Source organism: Equus asinus, chromosome 12 (genome assembly GCF_041296235.1).
Source record: "Equus asinus isolate D_3611 breed Donkey chromosome 12, EquAss-T2T_v2, whole genome shotgun sequence".
In the NCBI taxonomy this organism is placed as follows: domain Eukaryota; kingdom Metazoa; phylum Chordata; class Mammalia; order Perissodactyla; family Equidae; genus Equus; species Equus asinus.
In genome coordinates, this window is record NC_091801.1 from 28,727,311 (window position 1) to 28,746,355 (window position 19,045).

Consider the following 19,045-nt stretch of genomic DNA (forward strand, 5'->3'; position numbering starts at 1 on the left):
ATGAAAAAAAACAAGGCCCATATATTGGCTGCATACAAGAGACACACTTCAGACCTAAAGACACTCACAAACTGAAAGTGAAGGGATGGAAAAAGATACCCCATGCAAATGGAAAAGAAAAGAAAGCTGGGGCAGCAATACTTATGTCAGACAAAATAAACTTTAAAACAATGACTGTAACAAGGGACAAAGAAGGGCACTTCATAAATGATAAAGGGAACAATCCAACAAGAGGATATAATACTTGTAAATATTTATGCACCCAACATAGGAGCACCTAAATACATAAAGCAATTATTAACAAACATAAAAGGAGAAATAGATGGTAACACAACAATAGCAGAGGACTTTAACACTGCACTTACATAAATGGATAGATCATCCAAACAGAAGATCAATAAGGAAACATTGGCCTTCAATGACACATTGGACCAGATGGACTTCGTAGATACATATAGAACATTCCATCCAAAAACCACAGAATATACATTCTTTTTAAATGCATATAGAACATTCTCGAGGATGGGTCACATATTAGGCCACAAAATGTCTCAATAAATTTAAGAAGATTGAAATAATACCAAGCATCTTTTCTGGCCACAATGGTATGAAACTAGAAATCAACTACAAGAAGAAAACTAGAAAAGCCACAAATATGTGTAGACTAAACAGAATGCTGTTGGACAACTATTGGGTCAACAAAGAAATCAAAAGAGAAATTAAAAAATACTTGGAGACAAATGAAAATGAAAATACGACATGCCAAAACTTACGGGATACAGCAAAGTGGTACCAGGAGGGAACTTTATAGCAATATAGGCCTACCTCGACAAACAAGAAAAATCTCAAATAAACAATCTAACAGTGCACCTAAAGGAACTGGAAAAAGAAGAACAAACAAAGTCCAAAATCAGTAGAAGGAAGGAAATGATAAAAATCAGAGAGGAAATGATATGCAGACTAAAAAATCAATAGAAAACATCAATGAAACTAAGAGCTCATTCTTTGAAAACATAAACAAAATTGACAAACCTGTAGCTAGGCTCATCAAGAAAAAAAGAGAGAAGGCTCAAAGAAAATCAGAAACAAAAGCAGAGAAATTACAATGGACACCTCACAAATACAAAAGATTATAAGACAATACTATGAAAAGCTATATGCCAACAAATTGGATAACCTAGAAGAAACATAAATTCTTAGAATCACACAAGCTTCCAAAACTGAATAAAGAAGAAATAGAGAACTTTAATAAACCAATCACCAGTAAGGAGATTGAAACAATAATCAAAAACCTCCCCCAAAATTAAAGTCCAAGGCCAGATGGCTTCCCTGAATTCTACCAAACATTTGAAAAAGACTTAATACCTGTCCTTCTCAAATTTCTTCCATAAAATTGAAGAGGAGGGGAAGCTTTGTAACTCATTCTACAAGGCAAATATTACCCTGATACCAAAACCACACAAGGACAACAGAAAAAAAGAAAATTACAGGCCAATATCACTACTGATCATCAATGCAAAAATCCTTGACCAAGTACTAGTAAATTGAATACAACAATACATTAAAAAGATCATACAACATGATCAAGTGGGATTTACCCCAGGGATGCAGGGATGGTTCACTATCCACAAATCAATCAATGTGATACAACACCTTAACAAAATGAAGAATAAAAATCATGTGATCGTCTCTAGAGAGGCAGAGAAAGCATGTGACCAGATACAGCATCCATTTATGATCAAAACTCTCAATAAAAGGAGTATTGAAGGAAAGTACCTCAACATAATAAAGGTCATATATGACAAACCCACAGCCAATGTCATACTCGACAGGGAAAATCTGAAAGCTATCTCTTTAAGAACAGGAAGAAGACAAGGATGCCCACTTTCACACTCTCATTTAACATAGCACTGGAAGTCCTAGCAAGAGCAATGAGGAAAGAAAAAGAAAACAAAGGGACCCAAATAGGAAAGGAAAAAGTGGAACTGTCACTTTTTGCAGATCACACGATTTTATATATTGGAAACCCTAAAGAATCCACCAAAAACTATTAGAAACAATAAATGAATATGGTAAAGTTGCATGAAGCAAAATCAGCATACAAAAATCAGTTGCATTTCTATACACTAACAATGAACTAGCAGAAAAAGAACTCAAGAATACAAACCCATTTACAATTACAACAAAAAGAATAAAATACCTAGGAATAAATTTAACCGAAGAGGTGAAAGACCTGTACATTGAAAACTAAAAAATACTGTTGAAAGACATTGAAGAAAACACACAAAGAAAGGGTAAGATATCCCATGCTCTTGGAGTGAAGAATTAACATAGTTAAAATGTCCGTATTTCCTAAAGCAATCTAGATTCAATGCAATCTCTATCAAAGTTCTACTGACATTCTTCACAGAATGGAACAACAAAAGACTCTGAATAACAAAAGCAATTCTGAGGAAAAAGAAAAAAGCTGACAGTATCGTACTCCCTCATTTCAAAATACTACTAACCTACAGAAATCAAAACAGCATGGTACCAGAACAAAAACAAACACATAGATCAATGGAACAGAACCAAGAGCCCAGAAATAAACGCATACATCAATGGAGAGTTAATTTTCGACAAGGGAGCCAAGAACACATAATGGAGACAAGAAAGTCTATTCAATAAATAGTGCTGGGAAAACTGGATAGCCACACGCAAAAAAATGAAAGTAGACCATTATCTTACACCATACACAAAACTTAACTCAAAATGGATTAAAGACTTGAATGTAAGACCCGACCCGAAATCACAAAACTTCTAGAAGACACCATAGGCAGTGTGCTCTTTGACATCAGTCTTAGCAGCATATTTTCAAATACCATGTCTGAACAGGCAAGGGAAACAAAAGAAAAAATAAACAAATAGGACTACATCAAACTAAAAAGCTTCTCCAGCAAAGGAAACCATCAACAAAAGGAAAAGACAACCTAACAACTTAGAGAACATATTTGCAAACAATATATCCAATAAGGGATTTATATCCAAAATATACAAAGAACTCATACATCTCAACAACAAAAATACAAACAACACAACTAAAAAATGGGCAAAAGATTTCAACAGATATTTTTCCAAAGAAAATATACAGATGGCCAACAGCCACATGAAAAGATGTTCAACATTGCTAATTATTAGGGAAACGCAAATGAAAACTACAATGAGATATCACCTTACATCCAAGAGAATGGCTATAATTAAAAAGACAAGGAATAACAAGTGTCGGAGAGGATGTGGAGAAAAGGGATCTCTCACATACTGCTGTTGGGAATGCAAACTGCTGCAGCCATTATGGAAAACAGTATGGTGAGTCCACAAAAAATTAAGAATAAAACTATCATATGATAGAGCTATTCCACTGCTGGGTATTTATCCAAAGAACATGAAAACACAAATGCATAAAGATATCTGCACCTCTATGTTCACTGCAGCATTATTCACAATAGACAAGACATGGAAACAGCCTAAGTGCCCATCAAAGGACGAATGGATAATGAAGTTGTGGTACATATACACAATGGAACACTATTCAGCTATAAAAAAAGATGAAATCTTGCCATTTGTGACAGCATGGATGAACCTTGAGGGTATTATGCTAAGAGAAATAAGTCAGAGGGAAAAGTCAAATAGTGCAAGATCTCACTCATAAACAGAAGATAAAAACAACAAACACACACATAGATACACAGATTAGATTGGTAGTTACCAAAGGGGAAGTGGGGAGAGAGGAGGGTGAATGGGGTGACTGGGCACATATGCATGGAATTGGATGATAATTAGTTTTTGGGAGGTGAACATGATGTAGTCTACACAGAAACCGAAACATAATGATATACACCTGAAATTTGTATAATGTTACAAACCAATGATACATCAATAAAAAGTAAAAAATAAAGCAGATAAGCTTAGAAAAAGAAAAAATATAAGACACTCATGCACCATGTATGAGAGTGTTAATTGATATAACTCTTCTGGAAATAGATAAGACAATATGTATAAGATGCCTTAAAATTTTCTTTATATTTAGCCTAGTAATCCTATTTTTCAGCAATCTTTATTAAGGAAATAACCAGGGGGCTGTCCCAGTGGCACAGCAGTTAAATTCACACATTCCACTTAGGCAGCCCAGGGTTCACCGGTTCAGATTCCAGGTGCAGACCTACGCACCACTTGTCAAGCCATGTTGTGTCAGGCATCCCACATATAAAGTAGAGGAAGATGGGCATGGATGTTAGCTCAGGGCCAGTCTTCCTCAGCAAAAAAGAGGAGGATTGGCAGCAGATGTTAGCTCTGGGCTAATATTCCTCAAAAAAGAAAAAAGAAAGAAAATAATGAGATATAATAGAAACATCAGAGATAACAGAACATTAGTATATTTATCAAAATACAGAATGTCATATCCATGTGGCAAATTTATACAGTGGAGTATATATTATTTTAATGCCTTTGAGATTATTTGATAACATGTAAAAAATACTCATGTAATAACAGTAAGAGCAAAATTAAAATTCTATGTTGAATACACTTAGTCTATTGTGTATTTAAAATTATATACATAAAATGTAATATTTCATAATATTTGTTATATTTCACATAATGCTGTATATGTGTATATTTATATACACGCAAAACTACAAGGAAATGAACTAAATTCACTGCTTATCACTAGGTAATAGATTTACAGGCAATTTAAGTTTTCATATTTATGCTTTAAATGTATTTATGAAATATTTTATGATGAGTATTATTAATTTTTTACAATTAGGGGAAAGAGTTATATCAAATATCAAATAAGTAAAAATGAAAAATCATTAATTAACAACAAAATAAGACAATAAGAGGACAAAAGGAACAAAAAGCTACAAAACAGTAAGATGGTCTTAGTAAGTCCTAACGTATGAAAAATTACTTTAAATGTAAATGGATTACATTCTCCAATCAAAAGGCAAGAGTGTCTGAATGAATAAATAACAACACCCTACTATATGCTCCCTATAAGAGACTCACTTTAGCTTTAATGACACACATAAGCTCAAAGTGAAGAGATGGAAAAAGATATTCCATGCAAATGGAAACCAAAAGGGAGTAAGGCCATTCATACTTACATCAAACAAAATGGACCTGAAGTCAAAAAATGTTACCAAAAAAAAAATTTCATTATATAATGATTAAGGGGTCAATTCATCAAAAGAACTTAATTATAAATATACATATGCGCACCCAATATCGGAGCAACTAAATATATCAAGCAAATACTAACATTTGAAGGGAGAAATAGACAACAATACAATAATAGTAGGAGGCACTGATACCCTACTTTCAACGATGGGCAGATCATCCAGATAAAAATCAATTATCAAATATTGGATTTGAACTATATTTAAGACCAAATGGACTTAACAGACACATACAGAACATTCCAGCCATCAGCAGCAGAACACACATTTTTCTCAATTGCACATGGAACATTCTCCAGGATAGATCACAGATTAGGTCACAAAAGAAGTTTTAGCAAATTTAAAAGGATTGAAATCATACTAAGTATCTTTTCCAACCAAAACGGAATGAAACCAGAACAAACACAGGAATGAAACTGGAAAATTCACAAATATGTGAAAATTAAGTAACACTTCCTTAACAACTAAGTGAAAGAAGAAATCAAAAGGGAAATCAAAATATATCTTGAAACAAATGAAAATGGAAACACAACACATCAAAACTTATGGGATGCAGCAAAAGCAGTTCTAAGAGGAACGTTTACAGTGATAAATGCCTAAATTAAGAAAAAAGAAATATATCAAATACACAACCTAACTTTATACCTCAAAAAACTAGAAAAACAAGAACTGAGCCCAAAGTTATCAGAAGGAAGGAGATAAAGATCAGAGGAGAAATAAATGAAATAGAGAATAAAACAATAGAACAGATCAACAAAACTAAGAGTTGGTTTTTTGAAAAGATAAACAAAATTGACAAATCTTTGGCTAGATTAACCAAGAAACAAGAGAGAAGACGCAAATAAAATTATAAATGAAGAAGGAGGCATTACAATTGAAACCACAGATATACAAAGGATCATAAAAGACTACTATGAACAATTATACACCAATAAATTGAAAAACCTAGAAGAAATGAATAAAGTCCTAGAAACATACATCCTACCAAGACTGGATCATGAAGAAGCAGGCAATCTGAACAAGTTAGGAACAACAGAACAAGTAAGAAAATTGAATCAATAATCAAGAACTTTTCAAAAAAGAAAAGCCCAGGACCAGATGGCTTCAGAGGTAAAATTTATCAAACATTTAAAAAAAAATTTATGACTAATCCTTCTCAAAGTCTTCCAAAAAATTGAAGAGGAGGGAACACTCCTAAATTCATTTTACTAGACAAGCATTACCCCGATACCAAAGCCAGATAAGGACATGGCAAGAATAGAAAACTACAGGCACTATAGTATCCCTCATGAATACAGATGCAAAAATTCTCAACAAAATACTATTAAACCAAATTTAAAGGCATATTAAGAGGATCATACATATGAGGAAGTGGGATTTACTCCTGAGATTCAATGATGGTTCAAAATACACAAATCAATAAATGTGATACATTATGTTAATAGAATGAATGACAAAAATCATATGATTATTTCCATAGATGCAGAAAAAGCACTTGACGAAATTCAAAATCCTTTCATGAAAAAAACTCTCAACAAAGTGGGAATAAAAGAAACACTTCTTAACACAATAAAGGCCATAAATGACAAGCCCACAGCTAACATCATCCTCAGTGATGAAAGATTGAAAGTCTTTCCTCTAAGATCAGGAAGAATACAGGGTGTCCACTATCACCACTCCTATTCAACACAGTAATGGAAGTCCTCGTCTGAGCCATTAGGCAAGAAAAAGAAATAAAAGGCATCCAAATTGAAAAGAAAGAAGTAACACTGTCTCTATTTGCAGATGATATGATCTTATATATAGAAAATCCTAAAGTATCTATCAAAAGTTGTTAGACCTAATAAAGAAATTCAGTAAAGCTGAAAGATACAGAATCAACACACAAAAAAATCAATCGAGTTTCTATACACTAACAGTGAACTGCCTAAAAAAGAAATAAACAATCCCATTTATAATAGCATCAAAAACAATAAAATAGTTAAGAATAAATTTAATCAAGAAAGTGAAAGAACTATACACCAAAAACTATAAGACTTTGATGAAAGTAATTAAAGACACAAATAAATAGATATCCTGTGTTCATGAATTGGAAGAGTTAACATTGTTAAAATGTCTATACTACCCAAAGCCATCAATAGATTCAACACAATCCCTATCAAAATTCCAATGACATTTTTCAGAGAAATAGAAAAAAAATCCTAAAATTTGTATAGAACCACAAAAGACCCTGAATAGCCAAAGTAATCTTGAGAAAGAACAAAGAAGAAAGTAATCTTGAGAAAGAATATCACAGTTCTTTATTTTAAACTACACTACAAAACTATAGCAATCAAAACAGTATGGTATTGGCATTAAAACAGACACATAAACCAATGGAAAAGAATAGACAGCCAAGAAATAAACCAACGCATATACAGTCAACTAATATTTCACAACGGGCAAAGGGTAGACTCTTCAGTAAATAGTGCTGGGAAACTGGATATCCATCTGCCAAAAAACAAAACTGAAACCCAAGCTTACATTACTCACAAAAAGTAACTTGAAATGGATTAAGGACTTAAACATAAGACCTGAAACCATAAAACTCCTTGAAGAAGACTAGGACCATAGCTCCTTGACATCGGTCTTGGCAATTATCATTTGGATATGACACCAAAAGCACACGCAACAAAAGCAAAAATCAACAAATGGGACTACATCAAACTAAAAAGCTCTTGCAGAGCAAAGGAAACAACCAACAAAATGAAAAGTCAATCTATCGAATGGCAGAAAATATTTGCAAACCATATATCTAATGAGTAGTTTATTTCCAAAATATAAAAGCAACTCATAATAGGAAAGAAACAAAAAATCTGATTAAAAAATAGGCAGAGCACTTGAAGAGATATTTTTCCAAAGACATACAAATGGCTAATGACAAGTTAATGAAAAGGTGCTCAACATCACTAGTCGTCAGGAAAATGCTAGTCAAAACCTCAATGAGATACTACCTCACACCTGTTAGAATAGCTATCATCAAAAAGACAAGAGATAACAAATGCTGGCAAGAATACAGAGGAAAGAGAACCCTGGTGCACTATTCATGGGAAAGCAAATCAGTACAGCCACTACGGCAAACACTATGGGGATTGCTTCTCAAAAAATTAAAAATAGAACTACCATATGATCCAGCAGTCCCACTTCTGGCTATATATCCAAAGGACATGAATCATTGTCTTGAAGAAATATATGCACTCCCATGTTCATTGCAGCATTGTTCACAACAGCCAGGAAATGGAAACAACCTAAGTGTATTGACAGATGAATGGACAAGAAATGGGATATATAGGTATAGACACAGATATATAGATATAGATATTGAGACATATATTAATATTATTCCATCACAAAAGAGAAAAAAATCCTGCCATTTGTGAAAACATGAATGGATTTTGAGGACCTTATGCTAAGTTAAGTCAGTCAGAGAAAGCCAAATATTGTATGATCTCATTTATATGTGGAATCAAAAAAAGAGCCAAACTCATAGAAACAGAGTAGAATGGTGATTGCTAGGGCTGAGAGGTAGGGGAAATGAGGAGATGCTGGTCAAAGTATACAAACTTCTAGGTATAAGATGAATAAGTTCTGAGGATCTAATATACAGCATAGTGACAATTATTAACAATACTGTATTATATACTTGAAAGTTGCTAACAGATTAGATCTTAAACGTTATCACAACAAAAAAAATTGTAATTATACGAAGTCATGGATGTGTTAACTAACCTTATTGTGATAATCATTTTGTAATATATATGCTTATCAAATCATCACATTGTATACCTAAACTTACACAATGTTATATGTCAATTATATCTCAATGAATCTGAGGCATAAAAAGAATAAAATAAGAAGCTGAAAATACTTCCCCTCTCCCCTCAAAATAGAAAGACTAACCTCATTGGAATGTAAACTCTAAGCAGGCACACCGATTTTTACCTTTTTGATTGCTGTAATATCTCCAGCATCTAGACTAGCATCTGGCACACATTAAATACTTAAATGTGTGTGTATGTACATTTAATGAATCTCTCCTGTGAAAAGGATTTATAATTTCTAAAACAGAAATATTTAAGTAACATAAATTAACTTTAAATCCAATATGAAAAATTGTATTATGAATCCAGTAGATGCCAAACAGAAACGTAGTAGCACTTAACAGTTTTTAACTTTTAAATCATTTTTAATAAAGTTCATAGTAAAATTAGAAATAGATTACTTCTTAGCACTCTAAAGGATACATATTTAAAAATCAATAACTACATCATATATAACATTAAGGGGGAAACTTCCTCCATGCCAGCTCTCATGCTCCCTTTCACTGCATACCAGGGAATAGAGGGCAACTCTGGTGACTTTGAAAGGAGCTAGGTATTTCAACTTAGGCTCTTCCTAGCCCCAGTGGGGCCACCTTTACAGAAGGTCTTTTCTCTGTGCTCTCTGTCACTGGTAAGGGACAGCCTCCATAAGGGAGCCTGGCATTGCCCAACACTGCCTATGCCTGGGTAAGTAATTTTGTCTCATTCTGGGGAGAGTTTGCAAGTCCTTTGAGCTGAGATATCCCCCAAATCTCCACTTGATTCCATCAGTAATAAAGCTGAGATTTTGATTTCCATTTTCTGTGTTTTGTATCTTATTTCTTAATTGATTCTGTGCTTAGGAGGGGAAGAAAGTGATATTATTTATCAACTTCTCTTCAAATACACAACTCTTAATACACAATAAAGACATTCCATTAAAATTAATTACAAAATGAGAATACCCCCACTATATCACCTTCTTAAGGATATTTTCCAGTGGAAAAGTGTTTGAAATCAAAATAACAGATGTAACTATTGGGAAGTAGTAGATAAATTTATTATATTTGTAAAACCTGAAAAAGCTCTTTAAATTAGTTAGAGTGCAGTAGAGTGGTAAGATTACAGATAAATACGTATCTAGACCAGTGCCTGACATATAGTAGGCACTTAATAAATATGGAATAAATAAAATACATTAAGAACTATAAATTTCTATATATTTCTATATAGATGTCATATTTATAATGGAAAAGGGTGTATTTACAATAGCAACCAAAAGCCTCAGAATAACTCTAACAAGACAATGTACTACCTATGTGAAGGGAGAAAAATTTAAAATAATATATACTTTATATCTATATGCCTATATTCATTTATAGATATATATAAAGTCATGAATGAACAGATATAGGACAAATTCCTAAAGGAAAAGCCTGAATACTAGAAGACATCAATTTCTTCCAAGTTAATATATAGATTTAACGTAATTTTAACAAAATTTCCTTAAGGATTTCTTGTGGAATGATGAAATAATTTAAAGTCAATTTTTTAAAAAAATAAATATTATTTCTCTGATAAATATTTGGTGCTGTGGTGTAACTTTAAAATCCTGTCACTGTCTGAAATTTCAAAGCTCCCCACTGCCCCCGCTCAGGTGCGGCTGCTAGAAACTACGACTTGGAAGGGACAGGGGCATGGCCTGCTTTCTCTCTTCTGGCTTTCCTGTCTCTTTCACCTTCGTCCACCAGGTAAGGTTAGTAGGTGATTCATTGCTCACGTGAGTTACCATGGAGGCAAAACTGCAAGCCCTCCTCTGTTAGTCATTGTCATTTCTCCATCCAACAATGCATAAATTAAAATAGTGGCTCATGTGTGTGTCACACTAGATTAGCATTCTTGTAATACCATAAACAGCCTCCTGATATTGGGGAATCCTATCAAGACAAGGCCTTTTTGCACTGGGCAGTCATTTACAGTGGCCAGATGGTACCTACTTACATGTTCTATCTGTGCGTGGTCTAAAATCACTGGAAACTCAGGAATCCACGCCTCAGATTCAATAGAAATTAGGGGCTCAAGTCAATCTCGGACCCTCCTGCTTTGCTTGCCTTCCTGTAGTCCTTCCCTATGATCTACTGTCTCCAGGTCCACTCTCCTTCCTTGCCATTCAACAAACAGCTAGCCTGGAAGAAGACACCAATCTAACACACAAAACAGCTAGCCATCTTCCATAAATTCAGACAGTAAGGACACAGCAGGTCCAACTGGATTTTGACAGTTTATTAGACACAGCACAGCAGGAGCAGCAGGTTCATATTGGTTCCCCTGACTCCTGAGTCCTATGCAAAGAGGGACTAGATAAATGCTGCATACAAAGTGGCTCTGGGTCATAGCCGAGGAACTGTAAGTTTTGGAAACCCCCAATCTTATTAGGGGCTGCTAGCAAACCTGCCCAATCTTTGCCCACAGGGAGATACTATCTTTATTATCTTAATCAGGAAACAAATGTTTTCTAGGAAGGAGACACTACTATCCTCGAAAGTCTTCAGGGAAGGAGGACGTGCTTTATCTTGGAACATCTCCTTATACAGACATTGTTAAAGTGGCTGTAGATAGCTTTGCACAGGAGACCCAGATCATGCAGAAATGCGAGAGGTACAGAGAGAACTTTCTCCCAACAACATGTTCTCTTCAGGTACACACCTCCAAACTTCACGAGTAGTGCCATTATCTCCCACTCTAGTAGGGAAAAGGGAAAGGACGAAGTGCTAGAGCTCTGTGCTCCCTAAAACCTACTCCAGCCCTAATGCCCTTTATATAAAACTTGTTCAAGTCATGATGTGAATTGTGGATTCCTGGCAGGAAGGGTTTAGCTTACCATTTTATATCTTCCTGTTATACACATTCTTTTGTTTGTAATAAGCTCCATTCAAGCAGATTGCAAAATGAAATAATACCTTCGTGAGAAATGGAAAGAGTTGTTCCTTCCTCAAAACACTTTACTGGCTTTCTGTTAGAAAATTTTTAATAAACATATAAATTCATAAGAATTACAAATGTGAATTTTATCTCCACTGTTGTATGGTGTACAATGGCTACCGCTGTTTTTAAAAAGCATGGTAAAATAATATAACATAAAATTCACCATTTTAACCACTTTAAAGTGTACAATTCAGTGTTATGTAGTGCACTCATATTGTGCAACCAGTACCACTATCTAGTTCCAGAACATTTTAATCACCCCAAAAGAAAATCTGTACCCATTAAGCAGTCAGTCTCCATTCCCTCCTCCTCTCCCCTCCAGCACCGGCTACTCTAATTTCTGTCTCTATGAATTTGCCTATTCTGAATATTTCATATAAATGAACTCATATAATGTTTGATCTTTTGTGTCTGTCTTCTTTCACTTAGTACAATGTTTTCATGGTCCACCCATGTTGTAGCACATTGTTCATTCCTTTTTATGGCTGAATAATATTCCATTGTATGGATACATCACATTTGTTCATACATTCATCAGTTGATGGAAATTTGGGTTGTTTTCATCTTTTGGCTATTGTAAATAGTGCTATGACATCCATGCACAAGTTTTTATTTTCGATTTTCTTGGATATGTACCTAGGAGTGTAATTTCTAGGTCACATGGTAACTCTTTAACTTATTGATGAACTGCCAAATCGTTTTCCAAAGCAGTTGAATCATTTTACACTTCCACCAGCAACGTATGAAAGTTCCAATTTTCCACATTATCACCAACACTTGCTATTTTCTGTTATTTTGATTATTGCCATCCTAGTGGGTATGAAGTGGTACCTCATTGTGGTTTTGATTTGCTCTTTCCTAATACTAATGACATTGAATACTTTTTCATGTATTTGTTGGCCATTTGTATATCATCTTTAGATAAATGTCTATTTAAGTTCTTTGCCTATTTTTTTTTAAGATTTTATCTTTTTCCCTTTTTCTCCCCAAAGCTCCCCAGTACACAGTTGTACACTCTTAGCTGTGGGTCCTTCTAGTTGAGGCACGTGGCACGCCGCCTCAGCGTGGCCTGACGAGCAGTGCCATGTCCGCGTCCAAGATCCGAACCGACAAAACACTGGGCTGCCTGCAGCAGAGCGCGTGAACTTAACCACTCGCCACAGGGCCGGCCCCTGCCTATTTTTTTTATTGAGTTGTTTCTCTTTTTGTTGTGGACTTTTAAGAGCTTTTTATGTAATTGAGATTCTAGATCTTTATCAGATATATGATTTATAAATATTTTCTCCCATTTTGTGGGTTACCCTGTCATCTCTTAATAGTATCCTTTGATGCACAAGTTTTTAATTTGATGATGTCCAATTTATCTATTTTTTTCTTTGTTGCCTGTGCTTTTGATGTCATATCTAAGAAATCACTGACTATTTCAAGGATGTGCAAATTTACAACTATATTTTTTTTAAGAGTTTTATAGTTTTAGCTCTTACACTTAGGTCTTTGGTTCACTTTGAGTTAAATTGTGTATATGGTATGAAGTAAGGGTCCAGTTTCATTCTTTTGCATTTGAATATCCAGTTGTCCCAGCACCATTTGTTGAAGAGACTATACTTTCTAAATTGAATGGTCTTGCCACCTTCATCAAAAATCAATTGACCATAGATATACAGGTTTATTTCTAGACTCTTGATTCTATTTGCATTGTACATATTTAAAATTTTTTACATATTATGATGATTTGACATCTTAAAAGACCTTTCTTTTAGGTTGGGAGAGAGACTGTTCCTCCTGGGCTAGCCAACTCTTAGAGATAGCAAAAGGCCCTGCCTACAGCATATTTTTGATAGGCAAACTAACTGATCCAGAGCCATACCTCCTCTTTCTGGCCCATGCATCCCAGGAGGCAACATTCCTCTGCCTTAATCATCCCAGGGCGAAGTACCAGGAAACTAGAGATCACCACTATGACCCAACCTTGCTGAAGTTACTCAAAGTAGCCAATTCTGTTTACCCTGCCCTGACTTGTCTTTCCTCGGGAAACTCCAATAGGGGCCATAGTCTAAGTGCTCCCTCCCTCCCGTCTTCTGTCGCCTAACCACCCCAGTGTTTTTCCATGTAGTCCTTCATGGCATGCTGTGCCTCCTGGCTCTAGGACCTGTGAGTATAACGAACGTTGTTTTCCCAAGGCTCTCCTGTGTCTCCTCTGTGGCTGAACCTGACTGACTATCTCATAAAAAAATATAAAACACTATCCCATTGAACTATTTGTCTGTCTTTATGCCAGTACTGTAGTATTTTGATTACTGTAGCTTTGTAGTAATTTGTAAAATTAGGAAATGTGAGTCTTCCAACTTGGTTCTCCTTTTTCACTATTGTTTTGGCTATTTGGGGGTCCCCTGAATTCCATATGAAAATTAGGATTAATTTTTCCACTTTTTCAGAAAAGGCTATGGGATTTTGATGAGGATTGATTTGAATCTAGAGATCACTTTGAGGAGTACTACCATATTAACAATACTAAGTCTTCAATTCCATGAACAGGGGATGTTTTTCCACTTATTCAGGTCTTCTTTAATCTCTTTCAAACATGTTTTATAGAGGCTGGCCTGGTTGCATGGTAGTTAAGTCTGCATGATCCACTTTGGCAGTCCTGTGTCCACAGGTTCAGATCCTGGGCACAGACCTTACACTGTTCATCAAGCCACACTGTGCCAGCATCCCACATACAAAATGGAGGAAGATTGGCACAGACGTTAGCTCAGGGACAATCTTCCTCACACACACACACAAAAAATGTTTTATAGTTTTCAGTATAGAAGAATTACACTGAATATTCAGGACTACCCATTGCATCAATGCAGAATGTAGAATTGAATCAGCCATATAAGACAAAAGATGAGGATTCAGATTACAGATAGGAGAGACACTGCCATTTCCATTCCTGGCCATAACTTAGTGTGAAGGTAAGATGGGAGTCATCATACAGTCCAGAATGAGAAAGTACTAAGAGTAGCTGTCTTACAGAACAGTGTCTAAACTACCATATTAGTGATCTATTGCTGTGTAAAATATTACTCCAAAACTTTTGTAGCTTAAAACATTTACTACCTTACAATTTCTGTAGGTCAGGAATTTGGGAACAACTTATCTAGATGACTCTGGGTCAAGGTCTCTTGTGAGTTTGTGCTCAAGTTGTTGGCTGGGGCTGTCATCATCTGAAGTCTTGATTGGGGCTGGAGGATCCTCTCACAAGATGGCTCATTCACATGGCTGTCAGCAAGAGGCTTCAGTTCCTTGCCATGCTGGCCTCTCCATAGGGCTGCTTGAATGCCCATATGACATGATGGTTGGCTTCCCCCAGAGTGAGTGATCCAAGAGAGAGTACAAGGAGAAACCTGTCATGTCTTTTATGATCTAGTCCCAAAAGTCACATACAGACACTTCCACCATATTCTATCTGTTAGAAGAAAATCACCTAATCCAGTCCATACTCAAGGAGAGAGGACTAGCCCCCACCTTTTGAAGTGGTCAGTGTCAAGTAATTTGTGGATATATTTTAAAACCTCCACACAGAAGAATGCAGTCACCTCTTCCATATGCTCTAATCTGACACAGCACCAAACAAACACTCCAAACACAAAAAACAAAACCTGGTACAACTATTTACATAGATCATTAGAGACAATACAGAGGACAATAATGACATATTAGAAACTTCTCATGATATGATATATTGTACATTTCTAAATGCATGCTTAATCCTTTTAAGAATATAAGAAATAGGGGCTGGCCCCGTGGCCGAGTGGTTAAGTTCGTGCGCTCCGCTGCAGGCGGCCCAGTGTTTCGTTGGTTCGAATCCTGGGCGCGGACATGGCACTGCTCATCAGACCACGCTGAGGCGGCGTCCCACATGCCACAACTAGAAGGACCCACAACGAAGAATATACAACTATGTACCGGGGGGCTTTGGGGAGAAAAAGGAAAAAATAAAATCTTTAAAAAAAAAAAAAAAAAAAGAATATAAGAAATAAATCTGAATTTAGATTATGAAATTTTTCTTCTTGAAAGAAGATTACCATATATGGGGAAATCTGTGCATCTATATTTTATGGTAAATCTTTTGAAATTTCAGGGGATGAGAAGTTCGTGAAAGTGGTCTCGACACAAAGTAGCCATCAATGGTTTAAGTGTTTTAAAAGTAGTATTAAAAACTGAATTGCTTTGGTTGTCTGGTCCTTCCTTCTAGTTCTAGGATCCCACACTGGAGACAAGAAGACTTGATTGTGATAGTCATTGTCAATGTTGGTACAGGATTATTTTTAAAACCGAAGACCTGGGGCTGGCTCTGTGGCCAAGTGGTTAAGTTCACGCACTCCACTTCAGTGGCCCAGGGTTTTGCTGGTTTGGATCCTGGGCACGGACATGGCACCACTCATCAAGCCATGCTGAGGTGGTGTCCCACATAGCACAACCAGAGAGACCTACAACTAGACTACACAACTATGTACAGGGGGCTTTGGAGAGAAGAAGAAGAAAAAAAAGGAAGATTGACAACAGATGTTAGCTTAGGTGCCAATCTTTAAAAAACAAAAACAAAAACCTAAGCATTTATGATCATAAAACGAAGCTCCTTGTGGTTGGTATTTCAAAGATATTCTCATGCTGTGTATCTGCTTTTAGGTTCAGATTGCCAAAAAATGGTTCAGTAGCACTCAGAGAAGTGAGTACAGTGTGAGTGCAGAAATAGCTAAATTCACAACCGGTTTGATAACTAAATAGAAAGACTGGTACATGGTGATAAAAACAACATTGTTTTGTGGAATGAAAATTATAAGCCAATATATCTCAGAGACATGTTCCTAAAATATTTTCCTGAAAAGACGTTCATGGGTCAGTATTGTTCATCACAACACTTTCCAGGCAAGTGAAAACTGATTCATGAGTGTGAATTTACGGGACACTGAGCATAACACCAGGAAATAATGCTGCAAGTAATTATCACACATAAAAGATCTCCTGTTACAAAAATGTCAGTTACATCAAGGAAAATTACTCATATTATCCTGCACCTGCCTTTTTTTAGGACTGCTCATTCTACATGATATATTATAGGACTAGCATATTAAGATGCTAGAAACACTAATGGGTAAAAAGTTTCTCTATTTTCATCATCTACTAGTTAGTTTGCTCTACACAGGGACCCACACGCCTGGCAGTTGGTATTGGCTGCAGGTCGGGAATCCAGCTGGGGCTGTCAGTGCCATTAGTTCTTTCCCTGGGGACCTCACTGCAGGGCTATTTGGGTTTTCTCATAGCATGAGGGCTGGCTTCCAAGAAGGATTAATCCAAGAAGCGAAGGTAGAAGATGCAAATCTGGAAAGTTACAGCATTGCTTTATCTGCATTCTGTCAATCAAAACACAGAAAGTGCTGACCCAGCAAGGGGTAAGGAAATCAACTCCACTTCTTGATGTGGGAGTGGCAAGTTTATAACTAACTTGTGGGATGAGTATTCGAAGACAGTTGTCCCTCCATCTGTAGTGTTCCTGCATGGTCCAGTCCCTCTAAATGAAGGTGTTTACAAAATATTTGCATGAAGAAACATTCCAGCATAGTAAAGCTTAGAGCTCTCTCTCTCTCTCTCTGGAGATGCCCCAGAGGGTAAAGGCAAAGACCTTTCCTTCTCTTCCCTAGAGAAGATTCGCCTACATTCCGGAATAAAGACAAATTCTGTCTCTCCTCTCTCTCTGGAAGGAAGGATGAGCAACCCTATATAGGATCAGAGTCTCCTAATTTGGGAATTTCTCTCCTTTAATGCACCCAACCATATATGTTGGTACCATCAAGCCCTCATCTCATGATACTGTGGGATTGTGGCTGGAAAACTGACACAAGATGTTGCTCTGGCTGCTGCATTTGCTGTGAGAAATAAATGGTCTTGGTCTTTGACTCAGTGCTCTCACGTTTTTTGCAAATAGGGTAAAACTTAGATCCTTCATAGTTTCTGATTTAACAGTAGGAGATATTTTTCCAATCACACTTGGAAATACAATCTACTATATTCAAGAAGGAAAAAGAGCATCAGCAGCAGGGACCCCAAGGAACAGGATATGAAAGGTCATCTTGACTGATCTAAGTGGATAAGTGATCCCAAGGTGAAACAAATGTCTGAGGAATAGACCAATTTTGGAAACAGAAGCTACTACGAAGTATCCTTAAGACTCCCACATATTTTCACAGAGGAGAAAATTGGATTATTTTCTAGGATCTCTAATATGAGGTGGAGGAGGTTACATTTTGAGGAACTGCTATAGGTTAGTATCCCCAGCACATCTACTGAGTATTTGAACAGCACAATTTCTAAACGTACAGCAAAGTTACATTCATAAGATTCAGCAGGCAAATTTTGTTTAAATAGTGAAGGTCTTAATTTCAAGAAGAGTTGGAGGTTTTGGGTTTACAGTCAAAGATCCACCATATCAATTTACTCCTTCTTCATCAATTCTATGGTCATAGCTTCATGACATGCTGATATTAAACATCAAAGTTAGTTTTTCTTTGCCTAGTTTTTCCTCATAACTTTATTATGATATTAGCTACAAACAACCATTATTAGAATTGTCTATGCTTGTCTTCCTCAATAGATTATGAATCTCTGGAATTCAGGATAATGTCTTAGTTATTTCTGTGGCCTTCAAATGATTTAACATGGTGTTTTGAACAGAGTAGGCATTTGATATTTAGTAGAACCAACTTAATTCCTTAAATGGCCATTGTATTCAACAGCTACAAAGGTTGCTTTTTATGAACTGTCAGTGTTAACTGCCTAAATCTTATTCTTCAATTAAGTAATAACAAATATGAGTTTTTTCATGGAGTACTATTCTGCATAATGACATTGTCTGCCCAGATTTAAAGCTTGTCATCTACTGATCATCTGCATTAATGCAGAGAGTGAATTATTTAAATAGCCTAACACTGGTGTAAAGCCATCTGAAAAAGAAGCAGCAAA

At 35.9% G+C, this 19,045-nt stretch overlaps 1 protein-coding gene across 18 annotated transcripts in view; it reads right to left on the bottom strand.

The window, feature by feature from the left end:
- RP1 (RP1 axonemal microtubule associated) overlaps positions 1-19,045 on the bottom strand; it is a 449,795-nt gene that overhangs the window by 191,073 nt on the left and 239,677 nt on the right. The gene's annotated exons all lie outside the window — the stretch shown is intronic.